The following is a 12,969-nucleotide window of genomic DNA, read 5'->3' on the forward strand; positions in this document are numbered from 1 at the left end:
ATATTCTTTTTTGGATTCTTGTAATATCTTATTACAAGATATTGAGTACAGTTCCTTGTGCTATACAGTAGGTCCCTGTTAGTTACCTTTTTGTTTTTGGCATGTGAGATCATAGTTCCCTGACTAGGGATCGAACCTACTTCTCATTAGAAGTGTGGAGTCTTAAGCACTGGTCTGCCAGGGAAGTCCTATTTTATTTTAAGTAGTAGGTATCTGTTAATTCCAAACTCCTAATTTATCTCTTTCCCCTTTGGCAACCATAACTTTGATTTCTAAGTCTGTGAGTCTATTTCAAACAAATTTTTTCAATATTGAAAATCTCTGGGAAGATTCTCAGGAAACTAGCATTTTAGTTGCCTCACGGAGGGGAACTGTGAGATGAGGGATGGGAGGAAGACCCATTTTTCATCCTTCTTTGTTTCTTCTGAATTATTCATGTGCATGAATAGGTATATTCCAAAATAAATATGATAATTTTTTTAACATAAGGTTTATAAAACTGTGTGGAATTTCATTTAACTCCTTTTTTATTTTCTTTTAAAAAAATATTTATGTTTTATTGAAGGATAATTGCTTTACAATATTATGCTGGTTTCTGCCATACGTCAGCATGGATCAGCCATAGGTATACACACATCCCCTCCCTCTCACGTCCCACCCCTTCCCACTCCTCTAGGTTGTTCCAGAGCCCCGGGTTGAGTTTCCTGAGACATACAGAAATTCAAAACTATGGAACACTTTACAAATCTGCGTGTCATCCTTGCACAGGGGCCGTGCTAATATTCTTTGCATCGTTCCAATTTTATTATGTGTGCCGCCAAAGCACACCACTTAACTCCTTTTCTTCCAAATCAGAATTCTACCCCCGTCTTACTCAGCTCCCCTTTTCACAAGGACCACATCTGCCTTTGACTAAACACTCACCGTGGCCTAGGCGTTGGGGTCAGCATCTTCTGTTCGTGATCTCACTTTCTCATTTAACAAGCCAGGAAATTCCCTGGCGGTCCAGTGGTTGGGATTCCTTGCTCTCCCTGCCAAGGGCCCGGGTTCAGTCCCTGGTGGGGGAACTAAAATCCCACAAGCTGCATGGCATGACCAACCAAACAACAAACAAAAACGTAAGTCAGTGAGAAGGTTCTCTAGTCACCCAAATTCTACAGGTGAAGAAACTGAGGCTTTGAGAGAGAGGTCCCATAGCTGGTAAGTATCAGATCTGCTATTCAAACTTGGGTTTATTTGACTGGGCCCCAGTTAAGAATCTGCCTGGAATGTGGGAGACACTGGGTTCGATCCCTGGGTCAGGAAGATCCCATGGGGAAGGGAATGGCAACCCATTCCAGGATTCTTGCCTGGAGAATTCCATAGACAGAGGAGGCCGGTGGGCTACAGTCTATGGGGTCCCAAAGAGTCGGACACAACTGAGTGACTAACACTTTCACTTTTTTTGTTTGTTTGTCTGTGTTTTTAAAGAGGGCTATGTTGTTACTTTTAAAATCTTTATGTATTTATTTATGGCTGCGCTGGGTCTTCTTTGCTGGCACAGGCTTTCTCTAGTTGCGGCAAGGGGGCTCCTCATGGTGGTGGCTGCTCCCGTTTCAGAGTACGGGCTCTAGATGCACGGGCTTCAGTAGTTGTGGCTCATTCACTTAGTTGCCCCTTGGCATATGGAATCTTCCCCAATCAGGGATCAAACTCACATCCCCTGCATGGGCAGCTGGATTCTTAGCCACTGGACCACCAGGGAAGCCCTGGGCCCCACTCGTTACCCTCACAGCCTGCTGCCTCCGTAGCTGAAAGAACACTGATGTGTCAGCTGCCAAACTTATTAGGAACTTTCTCACAAACTCCTTTGTCAAACAATCCCTTAAAAGCCACAAAAGTGATGAAACAGATTTAATGCACATTCTTCGGCCAAACGAAAGCTGGATTCTCAATTCGTGTGTCTTTGCATGTTGGGGGCACTGATTATTATGCAGAATGAATGACTCATGGGCTTATCAAAGTATGAAGCCTCTGATCCCCCCACAAGCAAATCCTGAGCCAGGACCCTCTCAGTGGGACACATCTCAGGCAGCATTCAAATGGAAAAGGGGACACTTCTGGTTTGAGTTTGAAGAAACCACCAGTACGTTTACCAGTGCTATATCTGGCTGAAGCTGAAAAGCTCCTGGGCTCAGAGCAAAGCTGTGAGAATCTTAAAGGCCCCGTGAAAGAAGAAGTCCCCGCATAACTGGTAGTTTCTATGGACACAGAAGAAAAGACGGGATTGCAATGAAAAATAGCTAAGCAGCCAGCAATTCGAGATGAGGCCACAGAAGGCCAGGTGAACCAACAGCTGATAATATATCACACACTCTCATGAAGCCCCTATAAACCAAAGATAGCGAAGAAGTTTTACAAAGAGCCATCAATTATTCCAAGTTTTTGTGTTGTAATCAAGACAAGGATCTGGTCATCACCCTTAAATAAACTTGCCTTCCTTCATGTAGCTTACACCGTTAGGGAGAGGATTTATAAAATACTTTATATACTTTTGCAGCATAAAAGCATCTTCACAGGGAATTCCCCAGTGGTCCAGTGGTTAAGACTGTGCTTCCATTGCAGATATTCAATCCTTTGGTCGGGAACTAAGATTCCAAAAGTCAGATTCTGCAAGCCACGCATCTTCACATGCATTATCTTATCTAATCCAGGATCTTCATGTACACCATCTCATTTGATCAAGCGTGGGTCCTTGTCCATCTCCAGGCCAAGTACCTCTCTCTCCACCCCCACCCCCCAAGCAACCACCTTTGGTGGGCTGCCTTTGAATAACAGACCCTGGGAAACAGCAGCAAGGAAGGTTCTTGGTCTAAAGATTCTGTCCAAGGTCAAGTGTTTTGGGACATATGTTGTTTAGTCACTAAGTTGTGTCCAACTCTTTTGCAACCCCATAGACTGTAGCCCACCAGGCTCCTCTGTCCATGGGATTTCCCAGGCAAGAATACTGGAGTGGGTTGCCATTTCCTTTTCCAGGGGATCGTCCCAAACCAGGGATCAAACCCTAGTCTCCTGAGGCTCCTGCATTGGCAGGCAGATTCTTTACCACTGAGCCACCAGGGAAGCCTTTGGGACATATATTTGATTTTAAATAATGAGGATCACAATGATTCGGTGTTAGCACCAATACAACATTTAAGGGAGATTCTCCCACCTTCCTTCTCAAAGTTTGTATTCATGATGCTCTTGAAATTAATCATTTGCAAGTGGGAGCAACCCCTGGAGTGAGCCATGTGGCCGCGAAGCACAGGGGATAAAGACAGCCTGAGCCCTGGGAAACTCTCCTTTCTCAGTGCTCACCCATCTCTGCCTGCCAGATCCTAGCATGGTGCCACCTCCAGGTTATGCCCGACTGATTGCCACCTTTCCAGTGCTGTGACCCTGGGAGTCTGACTCCCAAGTAATAACTAAGACTTCTAGACAAAATCAGAGCTAGCAATGTTCTGTGGCTGAAGGAGTCTTTCCATGAGAAACGGAAACTTCTCTTAGAGGAGTGTTTTTGTTTCTTTGTTTTTTTTTTTACTTATATTTATTTTTGGCTGCACTGGGTCTTCATGGCTGAGCTCAGACTTTCTTTAGAGTGGGGGCTGCTCTCTAGCTGCGGTGAATGAATGGGTTTCTCATCGCAGTGGCCTCTTATTGCCAGGCACAAGCCCTAGAGTTTGGGCTCAGTAGTTTGTGGCGCACGGGCTTAGTTGTCCTGCAGCATGTGGGATCTTCCCAGACCAGAGATCAAACTCGTGTCCCCAGCATTGGCAGGCAGATTCTTAATCACTGGACCACCAGGGAAGTCCTAGAGCAGTGTTTTAAACTTAAATTTTTTTTTTTACAAAAAATTTCCCCCAAGAGGGAAAAAGTAAACTGAATTTCTCCTTCGTGAAGGAAATTAAATACTAAGAAATAAGATTGTGTTGGGTAGAGTTGAGTTCTGGAAGACCACAAACTCTTACAAAATCTTGTTTTTTTCATCTTCCAAGAACTGATTTTTTTCCCCCTTTAGGAGCAATATTTCTTTCAGTGAGAATTCATTTGTTAGGGGAAATTCAAATGTTTATCTTTTAGGAACATAATTTCTCCCCCAGACAACCTCTTAAACATCATTCTTGAGAATTATGAGGTCTATCAAGCAATTGATATTACAACGCTGAATAGAAAAATAGAAAACTGTGTGTTTTTTCTTATTGAGTTTTTTTCTCCTCTTTTTTCCCCCAAATCAGGTAAATGTGGTCTTTATCACTTTTTCAGCTTCTAAATCTTCGACTACACATGAATAACTTGAGCCAAATTGTTCTGCAACTATGGAATAGCCTGGATTCGCCTAGCTGTTTATCAAGGATAAAGAAAACAAAGACAGCTACATACTGTACCTTGAAGTTAAGCCAGGATTTTCCCTTCCAGTCTAGAAGCTGAAAGGGCACGTTTGAATAGACTGGGATCCGGAGGGTGCAGGGTGCAGGCCCCAGGAATCTGTGCCCACACCACGTGTCCCCTCCACTCGTAAACTGGGCTTAAGCGCTCAGACTGTGCGCAGGGTGTGTTGAATGACAAGCTCAGGACTTATTTTCAGTCCTCGACCCACAGCCCATTTATTACGTGATCCTAAGCAAAACCACTTGGTCCGGTTGTCCTACTTTTCGCCCTCTAGGCTATGGATATGATAAGATGTTAATCACCTCTGTAGGCAGTTTCACAGGGATGTCCTAGGTCATCAGTAAAAAAACGCTCTGTTGTTGTTCCATCGCTAAGTTGTGTCCGACCCTTTGTGACCCCCTGGACTGCAGCACGCCAAGCTGCCCTGTCCTTCACTATCTCCCAGGAGTTTGCTCAAATTCATGTCCGTTGAGTCAGTGATGCTTTCTAACCATCTTATCCTCTGACGCGCTCTCCTTTTGTCTTCAATGTTTCCCAGCAGCAGGATCTTTTCCAATGAATCGGCGCTTCACATCAGGTGCCCAAAGTATTAGAGCTTCAGCTTCAGCATCAGTCCTTCCAATGAATATTCAGGGTTGATTTCCTTTAGGGATGGACTGGTTTGATCTCCTTGCTCTCCAAGGGACTCTCAAGAGTCTTCTCCAGCACCACAATTCAAAAACTTCAATTCTTTAGCACTCAGCCTTCTTTATGGTCCAACTCTCACCCAAAGGAAAGGTGGCAAGTGGATTCAAGGGTTTATTATGAGAACAGCAAACAGACCTGAACTTCAGTCCAATAAAGACATTCAGGCAATACTAAAGTTCATTTGGTAGAACGAACAGCGCGGTCACCACACCCACGATAAAATCAAAACAAAACCAAGGCAACAACCTGCGTTCGTTGGTGGTTGCACCTTCGATGACCTGCTCAGGCTGTCTTCTCCTGAGCCCTGGAGTGCCTCCCCAGGGACACCTGCTTTCTGAGTTGCCAACGATGGTGCAGTCCTTACTGCGCCAGCGGGCCCCTGAGGCTGACCCTCTCAGATGGGCAATGAGGCAGTGATAACTGAGGGGTGTGACACCACTAATCTGACAAAGGATTGTCCAGAGCTCAGCAGAGACACCTGAAGGGGTAGTCCCAGGTGTTGCCCTCAGGCAAATCCACCCTGCTCCTTCTTTTTTTATTTTTAATGTTTTATTTAGTGATTTATTCTGGCTGAACTGGGTCTTAGTGGTGGTACGTGGTATGAGGCTTCTTAGTTGTGGCATGCAGAGTCTCAGTTGTGGCATGTAGGATCTAGTCCTCTGACCAGGGATTGAACTGCACTGGGAGTGAGGAGTCTTAACTACTGGGCCACCAGGGAGGTCCCTGTCCTGATCTTTCTCTAAGGTTGGTGGGTCTTGCGAGTCCCATAACTAATTTGCTTCCATCTACACATCCTGACCCTGGAAGTGGGACAAGCTCCCTGGGGAGAAATGTCCATTACTGTGAGTGGATGAGCCTCGGTCCTAAGCGGCTGACAGGTGGTTTGAGCCTGAGCTGAAGGGCTGGGAAAGACCTCAGTGGCACTTGATCCCTAAATGACTAATTTTTTGGAAAAAAAGGATATTCTACTTTCGGACATTGACAGCACCTCCAGACACTAACCAGTCACCTCATCAGTTTCTGCCCCTGATCCGAAAGGACAATAAATGAGGCGGTGCAGGTGGATGGATCCAAACCCATCTCTCCTCTTAGAAAATGAAGTGGCATAAACCTCGTTCGGGAAGGACCTTACAGAGGAATCTGAAACTGGTAATAGTTTTTCCTCTGGAGGCATTTTTTTTTAAACATTTATTTTTATTTATTTGGCTGCATAGAGTCTTAGTTGTGGCATGTGGGATCTAGTTCCCCGACCAGGGATCAAACCCAGCCCCCCTGTATCAGGAGCGCAGAGTCTTAGCCACTGTACCACCAGGGAATTCCCTGGAGGCATTTTCTGTCATTCTCAGGCCAACCGCTCACTTCTGGGGTCACCTGGAAGTGATCAGATCCTAGGGTCAGGCAGGTATCAGTTGCATTAAGACCCTCAAGACTGATATCATCCCCTGGTGGTCCAGTGACTAAGACTCTGTGTTCCCAATGCAGGGGGCCTGGGTTTGATCCCTGGTCAGGGAACTAGATCCCACATGCTGCAACTAAGACCCAGGGCAGTCAAATAAATATTTTTTTTAACATATGCTTTTTTAAAAGACTGATATCGTTTAAGCCAAACTGACCATTTGGTTCAACGTATTTATTCACTACAGGAGGCTGTATATCGAAGCATTTAAGAGCCTGGTTTCTGTACCACATGACCCAGCCATCTCACTCCTAGGTGTCTATCTACCAACGAAATACACACCCACACAAAGACACACATCCACACAAAAACACACACCCACACGTGTTCATAGCAGCACTATTCACAACAGACAAAGATTGGAAACAGCTCCAACGGCCACCAGCTGATGAATGGGTAAACAAAATGTGGTCTATCCACATGCTAAAGAATTACTGAATAACGAAAAGGAATGGAGTGCTGGTATACATCACACCATGGATGAACCTCGAAAACACTGCGCTGAGTGAAATAAGCCAGTCACAAAAGATCGCGGGCTGGGACTACCCTGGTGGCCCAGTGATTAAGAATCCACCTGCCAAACAAACAAACAAACAAACAAAAAAAGAAAAAAAAGAAGAATCCACCTGCCAGGGGACACGGGTTCACCCCTTGGTCTGGAAAGATTCCACATGTTGGGGAGCAACTAAGTGCCTGGCCACAACTACCGAAGCCTGCAAGCCCTAAAGCCTGTGCTTCAGAGAGTAGGGGCTACCAGAGAGTAGCCTCTGGTGACCGCAACAAGAGAAAATCTGCGCACAGCAATGACGACCTAGTGGAACCTAAAATAAACTAAATAAAAATTTAAAAAGGTCCCAGGCTGTATAATTCCAGTTACATGAAATGTCCAGAATAAACAAAGCCATAAAGACAGGAAGTAGACTAGGTTTACTGAGACTGGGGGAGGAGGTTGGGGACAAATGGAACTGAGTGTTAGGGGTGATGGGGTGTCTTTTTGGGGTGCTGAAAATGTTCTCTAATTGGTGTGGTGATGCGGCACAACTCTGTGAACATACTAAAAGCCATTGGATGAAACCCTTTGAATGAGTGAATTGTGTATGACACATGAATTTTATCTCAATAAAACTGTTTGAAAAAAAAAAAAGAACTTGGCCTCTAGAGCCAGACTGCCTGGCTTGAATCCTTCTTGATCATTTATTAGGTCGTGATCTGGTGGTAAGCTACTTGGACCCTCTGGGCCTCAGTTTTCTGAGCTCTGAAATGGGAATGATAGTATTTCTATCCTCATAGGGTTATTATGAGTTATGTGGAGCAGACAGTGCATAGTACACAGTAAATCCTACACAAGGGTTAACAATATTAACCTTGGGTTAACCTAAGGGTTAACTATTATGATATTATTATCAGTCACATGTGTCTCCCAGGACATCCCCTAGCTGGTTATGAGACTCAAGATGCTGTTAGAGGATGCTTAGAAAGCATGAAGTCAGAAGCAGGTGCATATTCTTGTAGATACTTCATCAGACCTTGGAAAGCCCTTCATTCGCTTATTTGTCAAAGTCATGAATGTGTGCCAGGCACTGTTCTAAGTGCTGGGAAAGCAGAAGTGACCAAAATAGATTCAATTTCCTGTTCTGATGAGGCTTGTATCCTCATGGAGGAGACAGACCATGAACAAATAAACAAGAAAATATAGAAGATAGAGATCAGTACTCAAAAAAAATTTTTAAGGAACTTCTCTGATGGTCCAGTAGTTAAGACTGCATTTCCAACGCAGGGGGGTAGGGTTGGATCCCTGGTCCAGGAACTAAGATCTCACATGCCTCAAAGTATGGCCAATAAGTAAAAATAAATAAGTCATTTTAAAACTTTTTTTTTTTTAATTGAAAAACTAGTGGGATCTTGACTAGAGGCATGTTAGATTGGGAGTCAGAATCATCCACCCAAGCTGCTCCCAGATTCCTGGCTCATATTAATAGAAACTGTCTGAAATAATAGATGCTTACTATTTCTGAAATAACAAGTTTAGGGGAATTCCCTGGTGCTCCAGTGGTTCGGACTTTGTGCTCTCACTGCCGAGGGCCTGGGTTCAGTCCTTGGTCAGGGAACTAAAATCCCACAAGCTATGCAGCAGCGTGACAAAAATAAAAAATCCACCAAACTTGAGGGCAATTTGTTACACAGCAATAGCTAGCTAATACATCACAGTGAGGACTTGAGATTTTAGTCTTAAGTATGATGGGAAGCCGTGCAAGGATTTCAAGCAGGAAAGTGACGTGATGAGTGTTATGCTATGAGAAGATCCCTCGGGCCACTGTGCAGATTGGATTGGTGGGGTGAGTGGTTGCTGAAGAAAACAGGGTCCTAAATAGGAGTTGTTGTAGCAGTACAGCAGGTGTTGATAGTGGCCTGGACCAGAGTGGTGTGGTTGGAATGAGAGAAGTGGACGAATTTAGGATGGTAGTTTGGTGTTAGAACCCATAGAGTTTGCTGATAGTCAAATACAGAAAGTGAGGAAAGGGAAGGGATGAGAGACAACAGGTTTTAGCTGGAGCAGCTGGGTATTGCTCGTGCCACTTACTGTACAACGGGGACGTGGAAGAAAGGAGTGGGTAAAGGAAAGAGTCTGTGAACTTGGCTTTGGATGCTTTAAATCTGAGATGCCTGTGGGGCTGCCCTGGTGGTCCTGAGGCTAGGGGTTCACCTTCCAATGTAGGGGGTGTGGGTTTGATCCCTGGTTGGGGAGCTAAGATCCCACATGCCTTGCAGCCAAAAAAACAGATCGTAAACAACAGAAGCAATACTGTAACACAGTCAGTTAAGACTTGAAAAATGGTCCACAGCAAAAATCTTTTAAAAAAATAAATTTGAGATGCCTATTAGACATCCAAGTGGAGCTGTCAAGCAAGTGAATCTGGGGTGAAGAGGAGAGATTAAGGCTGATATAAGTGTGGGACTCGCCAGCACATACATGGTATTTAGGATGACAAGACTGAATTTGACCACGTGATGTGACTTACGTGAGACTCGAGCAGAGAAGAGAGGAGGTCCTCCCTACTCTGATACCTGGGGTGCTGAACCGAGGAGGAGACGGTAAGGGGGACTGAGAAGGAGTGACCTGTGATGTGGGAGGTGAACCAGAGTGGCCCAGAGGCCAGTAGAAAAATGTATTCTTCCGAGAGGGAGCAGCGCACCAAGAGGAGCTGTTTATGTTTCAGGAAGCACGTCTGTTATCCTCTGCAGTCCTAACTGCTCACTGACAAAGAGCGCTCCTCTGCAGGATGTTTTACTGTTTCTGTAAAGCGCTCCATCCTGTTTGATTATTGTGCCCTGCTCTGTAGATAAGCCAGTGTTCTCCTGCACTGGGAGGAAGCTGGCTGCCTCCTCCCGTTGGCATATCCCAGAGTAGAGGACCCCCGTGACAGCTATGTAAATATTGTTCAGGTATCAGCAGGCGTTTCCTTGGTCCTTTTAGATCTAGACAACATTAACTTGAACCCCATTCGAAAGAATTCTCTGCGGAATCTTGTGTTCTCATGAGCTTTTCTGGTTCCCCGCTGAACTGGTTTCCTTCAAGGGTTCTCCCACAATTCTACTGGTGTAGTTCTGTTGTCCATACCCTGCCCCTTAATTTTCACTAAGCCCATCACTCACACAGGCATCTTTATGAGTTCATCTCTCTATCGAAGGATTGCAGAGATGCAGGGGTTTATATTGTAGAAATACCAGCAACTGTACTGTATTTATTTATTGGCTGCTTCCTACGGCTTGCTGGATCTTAGTTCCCTGGTCAGGGATTGAACCTGTGCCCTTGGCAGTAAGAGTATGGAGTCTAACCACTGGCTCACCAGGGAATTCCTGAAACTCGGGCAATTTTAAATCCATACCAGGGTATATTTTTTTCCTAAAAGTGCTCTGCCATTTCCACACTTCAGACTGCAACCTCCCTTCACATCGCCCAGCCTTCCTCTCTGCTCCTTCCTTTCTTTCTCAGGCAGCTCCAATTTTGGGGTTCCTTTTTTCACACAGAGCATGTGGGCTCATTCTCTTACTGCTTTGGCCCTTGCTGACCTAGGCCTTTTCGGTCTCGTCTTTCTTGAAAATATTTATCAAGTGTTTTCCTAAACAAAGACAGTTTCCTTCCTTTTCAGGACTTTTGGTACCACTTTAAGGACACGAAGCTACTTGTAAACAGTCACCACTCTGATTATCTATGAGGGATTATAGAGCAGTAAAGTGCTGTGCATGCTCTCACAGAGCTTAAAAGCTAGTTAATGACATGATATTTATACCTAAGGTGCTAAGAAACAGTGCAAGAAGGAGTCTAGAATGTCAGATGAAGAAGCCTGGAGTTGGTATTTGGAGATAAAGTGCTGACAATAGTTCCTGGGTTTGGGGTGGGGCGTAAGGATGCACGCTGCCTTGTCACTCGGCACCTGAACCATATCTTATGCTTCCTGTCTCCACTGGCTCCTCTTTCATCTACAAATTCATCTTTCTTCCTCCCAAACCTGACTGTCTCATTTCTCTATTTATAAGCATGAGGTGGGGGAGGGAGCGTTCTCCTTTTCTTCAGGTAATAATAACTTTCATGGATCCCCAGAAAAACACCTCCAACCTCCTTTAGCAGGATTCTCTGCTGCAGCCCTTCCATGGAGTGCACCAAACTCTCTGATTACAACAGGCAGAGCACGTGCGTGCTAAGTCACTTCAGTCATGTTCGACTCTTTGCGACCTTAGCCCATCAGGCTCCTCTCTCCACTGAATTCTCTAGGCAAGAATGCTCCCATTGATAAGCGGTGAAATGTGGCTTTCGTGCTGGAAGATTAAAACGGCTGCTTTGGGGGCATTCATAAGACCTGGATGTCAGTGAGCTGCGGCTATTTCTGGAAAGAAAACAACACAGAAGCCTCTCCTACCTGGAATCCCAAAGATCTGTAAGAGGCTACAATGACGGTGTTTCACCTAAGGCTACACAGGATTTCTCAACCTTGGTGCCACTGACATCTTGGACCAGATAACTCCTTGTTGTGGAGGCTGTCCTGGGCCTTGTGGTTAGTTCAGCAACAATTCATTGCCTCTACACATTAGATGCCAATAGCAGTCCTCAATCTGACGACCAAAAATGTCTCCAGATGTTGCTAAATGACCCTGGGGAAAATCTCACCCAGTTGAGAGAGGAGATTGTTTTATACACATGAAAGTGAAAAGTGTTAGTCGCTCAGTCGTGTCTCTTTGCGACCCCATGGTCTGTAGCCCGCCAGGCTCCTCTGTCCATGGGATTCTCCAGGCAAGAATACTGGAGTGGGTTGACATTCCCTTTGCCAGGGGATCTTCCCGACCCAGAGACCGAACCTGGGTCCCCTGCATTGCAGGCTCTGTATTGATATATGCGTATATAAAGATATATATATATAGCTATTTGTGTATATTTATCTATAGATACATATATATCCTGGACATGAATTTGAGCAAACTCTGGGAGATAGTGAAGGACAGGGAAGCCTGTGTGCTGCAGTTCATGGCGTCACAAAGAGCTGGACACAATTTAGTGACTGAACATATATGCATATATATCCATATATATATATATTTAATATTAAATTATACCTCAATAAGAATATGTGCATATGTATGTATTTCTTACTGAGGTATAATTTAAATACATGAAAACATACAGATTTTAAGCATATAGTTTGATGAGTTTTGATAAACAGATAAAACTATGTAAGTCTCACTCTAATAACACTTGCTTCATCCTTCCAAATTTCCCACCTGTCTCTTTTTAAAAAATATTTATTTGGCTGCACCAAGTCTTAGTTGTGGCACATGAGATCTTCAATTGCAGCATGTGGGACCTAATTGCCTGACCAGTGACTGAACACAGTCCCCTGCATTGGGAGTGGAAAGTTTTAGCCACTGGACCATCAGAGAAGTCCCCCTCAGGCCCCTTTGATGTCAGTCTTCACCTACACCCCAATCCCTGTCCTAGGAGTTCATATAAATGGAACCATATGGTGTGTAACCTTCTCTGACTTCCTGCCTTCAGTATAATGTCCGTGAAATTCACTCATATCGTGATATGTATTGGTGATCTGTTTAGTTTATTGCTGTGTGATGCTCCCTTGTATGGATATACCACTATTGTCTGTCCATGCTTCAGTTGATGCACATTTGAGTTGTTTCCCATTTGGGGTTATTGTGAACCAAGTCTTTATGGAGATACTCATGTCATCCAGAGATTTAAATATCAGAAAGAGTGGGAGCTCCATGGTGGTCCAATGGTTAGGACTCGGCACTTTGGCAAAAAAAACAAAGATTTTTTTGGAATCTAGCCAAAAATTTTTTGGAATCCAGCCAGATGCTTGCATTTTGTTGTAAAGTTGTGCCCTTGTTTCAGGACTGCTCGTCAGGAG

At 44.6% G+C, this 12,969-nt stretch overlaps 1 non-coding gene across 1 annotated transcript; it reads right to left on the reverse strand.

Moving 5' to 3' along the window:
- Nucleotides 1-723: 723 nt before the first annotated feature.
- LOC122425175 lies at nucleotides 724-826 on the reverse strand. Its single transcript, XR_006264732.1, has one exon. It is a non-coding gene; the product is annotated as a U6 spliceosomal RNA (small nuclear RNA).
- Nucleotides 827-12,969: the final 12,143 nt, after the last annotated feature.

Source organism: Cervus canadensis, chromosome 1 (genome assembly GCF_019320065.1).
Source record: "Cervus canadensis isolate Bull #8, Minnesota chromosome 1, ASM1932006v1, whole genome shotgun sequence".
NCBI classification, from domain to species: Eukaryota; Metazoa; Chordata; class Mammalia; order Artiodactyla; family Cervidae; genus Cervus; species Cervus canadensis.